Source organism: Aotus nancymaae, unplaced genomic scaffold (assembly GCF_030222135.1).
Source record: "Aotus nancymaae isolate 86718 unplaced genomic scaffold, 86718_ANA_hifiasm-v0.15.2.pri h1tg000039l, whole genome shotgun sequence".
Taxonomy (NCBI): Eukaryota; Metazoa; Chordata; class Mammalia; order Primates; family Aotidae; genus Aotus; species Aotus nancymaae.
The window spans coordinates 2,244,986-2,253,010 of NW_026988453.1; the positions used below are offsets into that span (position 1 = coordinate 2,244,986).

At 37.1% G+C, this 8,025-nt stretch overlaps 1 pseudogene; it reads left to right on the top strand.

Annotated features, from left to right (window-relative positions):
- Positions 1-6,825: 6,825 nt before the first annotated feature.
- On the top strand, positions 6,826-6,944 carry LOC135268232 (5S ribosomal RNA; annotated as a pseudogene).
- The last annotated feature ends 1,081 nt before the right edge of the window (positions 6,945-8,025 follow it).

Genomic DNA, 8,025 nt, shown 5'->3' on the forward strand with positions numbered 1-8,025 from the left:
ATGCTCTCAGATTGATTTTAAAACAGAGATATGAACAGGAAGTGAATCCGAGGCATCCAAAGTATTGGTGTTTTTCATTTTCTTCTGACTACTATATTGTATTTATTTTTCTATTTTCTCATGTAGTTACCCTGAGCTTGTAATCAGTGGACATTTTCTAGACATCTCCTTGAATAAGTTATTTCTTCATTATTTCAACATACATAGATTCACAATTCATTGACTTCAAAATGAAGCTATAAATTTGCTGTGAATTTTAAAACTTTTATGCATTTGGCATCTTTTTCACAGTCTTTAAATTTTATAATCTGATTTTGAAACAAGTTCCAATTTTAGTTTATTATTTTGTACATAACATTGAAATAGATCATAACATTCCCTTTTAAATGGATACAGAGAATAAGCCATTTTCACTCTATCGTTAATCTTCAGAATTCTTTTTCTTGTATTTGATGACATACTTATGTAGAAAGCACGGTGCAGCCTACAAAACATTTAAAATGATTTCAGACTAGTTAGAAAATAAGATAATGGACAAATAAAAGTAAAGAACAAGAAAGTAAGGGATAATTTCATAGCAGTAGTGAAATGAGTATCCAGACCAGAGAAAGAGTTTAGCTACCAAATTCTTATCACTCTTGTCATTTTATCAACCTTTCTGAAACTCTTGAAAATGATTTTAAGTTTTTTCAGCTTATTCTTTAAAAAAAAATCTGTCCACATGTGGATGCAAGTCATGAGAAACAGCTTCACTATGACAGCAGCCGGATTATTAAAACTACCCTTTATAATCTACTGAGATTCACTGTCTACAATCTCAAAGGCAAAATGTGGACATAACTCATAACCGTTTTCACTAACCACATTTTAATAATAGAAGCCTACAGCAATTAGTGGCACCAAATTAGTAGGAGGAATAACCAGAAAGGAGTCAGCAAGGCATACCTAACAATTTCAAATCCATTCCCAAGCTATTTTTAAAATGTTTACAAGTAACTGGGCTGCCAGTTTCACCACATTTTACTTGACAAAACTCAAGACTAAATATTTCAATTTTCATTTACAAATAAATATTAAGAGATAATAATATAGCAATTTTGTTAAATGGGTAAGATTTCAGGTAAATCTTCAATAAAGGCACTGGAGAATTTAACGTTTTAAATTCTTCCATTTTAAGGGATACCATATGTAGCATCTGTGTCTTGGGTCTGGAGACTAGTTCTTTTCTGAGCATGACACCAATAGTCACTTTCTGAAGAGTCCTGGTTTATGTGTTCTAGAAAGTCTTACCTTAAATTTTCATGCTTTTCCTCAACATTCTGCCAACTATTTTCCAATTTTAAATTCAATCTCTCTTCATAAACTTAACATAGTCAGTCTTTCCTTACTCAATGTCTTAGAGGTATATTTGATTCATAATAATTCTAATATTCCTTTTTTTGACATTTGAAGCCAACTTTACCCTTTCATTTCTTATATTCATAGTTTTGTTTTATATTTCTCATATTATATTTATCTATGTGTCTGACTTTGGGCCATTTGCTTAGCCTTTCTGAGTTTTTTATTTGCTAAATATTGGCTTAATAATTAGATTAAAGATATGATGACAATTAAGTGGCTGAATGAGATAACGTACTGAAAAGCGCTAAGCAGGAACCTGGGTATGTGTATTGCAAGCCAAGCTATATTTTCTCAATTTCTTCTTTTCTCATTTTCTTTTATTTTTTCTCAGAATAATCTCTTTCGCTATGCATAATTTAGATTTACATTTTTACTGATACAAAACAGAATCAAATCATTCCTGTTTTATATTTATTATATTTCTTTATATATCTGTGACCTCACTGTTTTACCTCCAACAACCAAGCATTCCAAGAGACGAGCGTATTTAAAACAGGCTTGATCACAGCCAGGGCTGGTCCGTGGCCACAACCTCAGCTCCATCTGCTTCAAAAGGCCTTTGTTAAAGCTGAGTGTTGCTGACCTCCCCTCTTTCTCGGGAAAAGGAGAATGTTAGGAGGTGTTCGATGTGTAAGTGGCATCATAGTCAAAGGCATTTTCAGTTTCCACGGCGCATAGCTAGCCTCTTAGTCCTACAGAATTCTGATTATTGACAATGCACTCCCTCAAGATTATTTCCTCCTGCCTTAGCAAAAAGATTCCCAGCTTCACTGAATGTAGCTGCCTGAGGAGAAAACATGACCACATCTTAGTTCCATAATAGATTAAAGGCTTTCTTCAGCCATGCTGTAGCTGTTCAGTCCCCCTGACTTTTACTTTCACAAGAAAACAAATCAATGTGCTGTGTTCATTTGCTTTACTCCCAGAGTTTCCAAAGCTTTCTTTCAGGTAAAAATAAAAGCTCAAGTAGTTTTTTTTTCCCCTCTAAAGAGACATCATCTTATCCTATTAGTTAAAGAATATTTGGTTTCATAGATTGAATCTAAAAATGTGGACACTTATAAATATGAAACCTATTTATCCTGGTCAAATGATGGGATGCCATTGAAATTGAAGTGGTATTGTGTACAGTTTTTGCTGGGTGGTTGTTTTATTTATTTTCCTTTGCATGCAGCTTCTGAGAAGTTTGAACAGTAGCAGTTTGTGATGTGGCAGTCACTCCTTCCAACAATACCAAGAATTAGTCTTTGTCCACACACACCGACTGCAATGCCGTCTCTGTTCTAGCACACACTGATGCTGTTGCCTATTTTCAGCTGTGTTGATGACTACATTCCAGACTCACGAAAACTAAGCACTGCTGTTATGGTACAAACCCTGGGTTTTCCTCTTGGCTGACACTAAAAATAACCCACCAAATTTGTAATTTTCAAGATAATTTTGGAGTTGCTTTTGTAAATGATGACATACATCTGGATTATGTCCTATAACCTTGACACTGTTTCAAGTGTTATCTCTGAACACATCAGCTCTTAGTTTGTATTCAACAAATTCATATTAAATTTTTTTAGTTTAGTATCTATGTGAAAAAATGTAAGTGCAAGTGTTTTGAAGATGTTTCAGCATATATTTTCCCTAATAATCATTTCATTTAAAAAATGTCCATATAAGTAGAATATATTAAAATTCACTAAGGTATAAAAATTTTAATGCAGTATTTTACTTCCAGCTACTTTCTTTCCACTTCAGGCATAGAAAAAGAAAGTAGAGTTGAAAAGCAACTTAAGACATTTTTTGAAGCTGCCAAGTTTTCAAACTTTGATTCTTGTTAGGTGCTAACAATAAGCACAGAAGGGCAAAAAGTCTACCTATGCCATTCTTGGGACCCTGACAACTCGGAAAAGCGATTTCCAGCCATTCTTCAGTCTCTGCCCCAGCAGGATGAAAGCATGTTTTACAAGAAACATGCGCCTTTTCTTGAGTAGCAAGGAGAGAGCTGATGCAATTGGAAGTTTTGCCATCTGTCCCTGTGACCACAGACTTTACACAGAAATGCTCCTACCAAGTCATGTATTTAGATTCTGTGGTCATGTATTTATACCATGTGATTAGAACTGCTGGGGAGAGAAAGGGAAGGCCAGACTGTGATGGTCTCTCCTTCAAGCCCTTACATAAAGTCTATTCCTGTTCTTGTTTGCCTGATGTTGATCCAGAACTTTTCAAGCTATCAATTTAGTGTAATAGATGCCTGTCGTGACATTAACAAGGAAGGTCAAGCTACACACAAAATGAATTGGGAATTTTAACTTGGTAAGAGTTTTTCACGAAGTATAGAATGCTGTATTCTGACTTAAGAAAAGATTTATCTTTTGCAGAGTAATCTTTAGCAAGACTTGGAATTTCCTCCTCTATGACTTTTGTCTCTCAGTCAGCTGGTGAAAGCATACAAAATGATCTTTCAACATTTTATCCAATATTTAAATTATTTTTGTTGTGAGTATTTTGTAAGGGATTATAATGTTGTGAGTATACTTATCAGTGATTTGTTTAAGTCATGTGGCGATAAACAGCCTGGGATGGGGATCATGACCCTCTGTTAGCAATGAACCCCAACACCAAGTCAGAGAGAGAGAGATTAGTTAGAAAACCTTAATGCCAATATGAAGGGGAGAAGCAGGAACAAGAAAGAATCACAAAAAAAAAGAAGACAATTATACAATATGTGCAATATGGGCAGATCTTCCTGGGGACATTTCACTGTGTAGATTTACTTATCACAACGGACAGAAAGAATACATTTGCCTGGCATTGGCTCCCCAAAGAGTAGTACAGCCAGTAAGGATTGGCTGCTTTTGTAACTTGACAAAAGAGGAAGTTTTATTCTGCCCTTAAACGTGATGTATGTTTCTCAAATCAACTAGCAGTGTAAACTCACTCGTGGTAGAATAAGAGTATCCCCGAAACTCCTGAAAATCAGCCAAGCCACTCAGGAGCTATCGAGCAAGCATCTGCAGCAGGAATAGGCACATCAGCCCTACTAATCGCGCAGAGAAGAGCAAACGGATGAAAACAAACTGTTTCTCCCTTTGCATATCAACTTATAAATAAAAGGCTGTCTATTTTTCATTATGAAATTAATGGAAAAATTAGAAGACTTAGGGCATACTCAGGCCTTTCTGACAGGCTCGAGTGTGTTTTCTCAGCATTTCCTCCCAAACCATGATAGGCAACACACACACACACACACACACACACACACACACACACACACAAATTCCTTCCAGCCAGGAGGATCTCAACTGTCATCTAGATAGGATCTCTGATTTGAAAGGAAAAATGAGGAAAGAAAGAAGGAAGAAAAAGAGAGGAAGAAAAGAAGAAAGAGAACAGAGAGGAAGAAGAGTAGGAGTGGGAAGAGAAAGGGAAAGAGTAGCAAGAAATAAACAAAATGGAGACATTTTCTCTCTTGTGCTGACCACAACCACGGAGAAAAAGGCAATTAGACTGTCTTATATATTCATTGAATTGAAATCTCTTCTTCATTAAAAATGGCCAGTATGAAAGAGAATTCTATGTGGCTATCTTTTTTGTTTTGAAATTAAAATCAGTCGCCCGCGATAGCATGCTGACTATTTTTGGACAGGAAAAGTGACCTATTCTTTGTTCTTTCTGGAGACAACTGAAAAGGGTGATGTGCTGCCCTGCCGGACTTTCAGAACCTGGGGCATGTTATCAGTGCCATGCTTATTCAAAATATTGGTGAATGGATTAGTCTGGTATTTCATGCCAATTACAGCCCAACCTCTGTTGGAGATTTCAATCCAAATGGACGAGTGTATAAGATTTATGACTAAAATATACCAATGAAGTAGCATACACAGAATAAAATTCTAGGCACTCAACTTCAGAGACTCTATGCATCCATCTTAAGGAACACTCTTCAAACCAAGAGAGAGTTGTGATCTTTTCCAGGCCTAGAATCCTTTTCCCTATTTCTTCCTCAGTTAACACCTTTTAAAACAAAATAGAAGCACCACTTTTTTGAAATAATTTACCTATTCAAAGCAAAATTTTTTGCTTCATCTATGAGTCTTACAACACCATTAGAGGAAACCTCTTGGCACAGAAGTTATTTTATCCATTGTCTCTTCCCCAAGATCCTCAAGAGCAGGACCTATGCTTTATTTAACTTTTTAAATTTTATTTTTTGTGCTTTGACACTCAATAATTTTAAAAATAACAATGTAGTAAAAAAAATGATCTTATAAGCTTAGGAAACACAAAAGGGAATACATCAACAGATTTTTAGGAATTAGCAGAGAAAATGTTATTAAGATAGAGAAGAAGAGGAAGACATAAATTAGAAGAAATGGCGTGGGAGGGTATTTGTGGAGAGAATGGTGGGAGTGTAGGTAAATGGAGTAGAAATAGGGAGGTTGACTGTGGGAAACACAGAAAGATTAGTGTGTGAGAAGCTGAGACATGAGGCTGGGAAAGCTGTAACTTGAAACTGTGGGAATTAAGTCAAGAGGAAAATGTTGGTTGATTTGTGTGAAGAAGGAAAGAAGAATTAATGGGAAAACATTGCTGACTACACAAAAATGCTTGGTTTGAAATGGAGGAGTCAATAGCAGTAGACTGAGCACAACACTGCAGGAAATGTTGAGGCAAAACCAATACTAGGATCTAAAAATGTCCAACACTTTTACCAGGGCGCTACGAAGTGCTCAAAGGGATTTTTTTTGAGGATTATCTCTTTTGGTCCTCAGAAGCACCATATGGGGGGGCGGGCAGAAAAATGATCAATAACCCCAATTCTATCGTTAAGACACTGCTCCTGTTCTCAAGGAACTTATAACAGATCAAGGTGAGAAAATATAAAGAACAGGGATGAAAAGTGGCAAACAGTGGGTGAATGACAGTAAGTGTTTTATAGGTTCACAACTGGGGGTTGCTACTGGCATCTAGAGTAAAGAGGCCAAGGGCCAGGCGCGGTGGCTCACTCCTGTAATCCCAGCATTTTGGGAGGCCGAGGCGGGTGGATCACAAGGTCAAGAGATGGAGACCATCTTGGTCAACATGGTGAAACCCCATCTCTACTAAAAATACAAAAAATTAGCTGGGCACGGTGGCGCATGCCTGTAATCCCAGCTACTCAGGAGGCTGAGGCAGGAGAATTGCCTGAACCCAGGAGGTGGAGGTTGCCCTGAACTGAGATCGCGCCATTGCACTCCAGCCTGGGTACCAAGAGCAAAACTCTGTCTCAAAAAAAAAAAAAAAAAAAAAAAAAAAGAGGCCAGGATACCGTTAAACATCCTACCAAGTGTAGGACATCCTCCTACAACACAGAATCAGCCAGCCCCAAGTGTCAATAGTGCTAGAGTTAAGATGCCCTTGGACAGTGTATACAAAACCTATTAAGGAGTCTACAGCTACACCACCCTGAACGTGCCCGATCTCGTCTGATCTTGGAAGCTAAGCAGGGTCTGGCCTGGTTAGTAGTTGGATGGGAGACCACCTAGGAATACTGGGTGCTGTAGGCTTTAAAAAATAAAAACAAACAAACCCATGAAGGATTTTTACTTAGATGAACTGTTTACAAAAATAGGTGTATTTCCTACATAAGCATTAGGTATTATTAGAACAAACTTCAGCTGGTACTCCACTTTGGTGATAATGAAGTAACCGTTGCTTTGTTTCAGTACCTAGAAATCAATATGTTTTTTAAAAAAGTCTTATTCCAATAGGAAGCAATCATTGAATAATACAACAAAATCCAAAATGTGGACTACCCTACTAAACGAATGAACCAGCTTCTTAAAAATGCATCACGAACACAAACACACACACACACACACACACACACACATCCAAGAAAGGGAGGGAATAATGTAGTGATTAGAAGAGAGTGAAGAGACCTATTAACCAATTACAATGTATAAGCATTTTCTTTTTAAGAGCTGGGATCTCTCACTCTGTTAACAGCCCAGGCTGGAGTGCAGTGGCTCAGTCATACCTCACTGCAGCTTCAAAATTCTGGGCTCCAGCGATCCCACTGCCTCAGCCTCTGGAGTAGCAGGGACCACAGGTGCATGCCACCATACCCGGCCAGTTTTTTTTTTAAGAGATGGGGTCTCTCACTATGTTGCCCCAGCTTACAAACATTTTTAATTCTAATTTGAATAAACAGCTCCTTACAAATGTATGAGACTCAGAAATTGAACACTAAGTGGACATTTTATAATATTAAGTGATTGTTAGTTTTTAGGTATGATAATACAATATTACAGAATGTTATTAAAAAAGAGCTTATCTTTCAGAGAGAAAGATATACTGAAATACCAATGGATGAAATAATGTGATCTCTGGGATTGTGAAGAGAAGTGAGTGCTTGTATATGAAGAGTCCATGAGCTGATAATCATTGAAGCTGTGTGATTGATAGTATGGAATTATTATACTATTCTCTTTAATTTTCTATTGTGTGTTTGATATATTCACTGAGAAACAGTTTTGTTTAATTGTACTTTAGGTTCTGGGGTACATGTGCAGATCATGCAGGGTTGTTGCATAGGTACTTACATGGCAAGGTGGTTTGCTGCCTCCATCCCCGTCACCTATATCT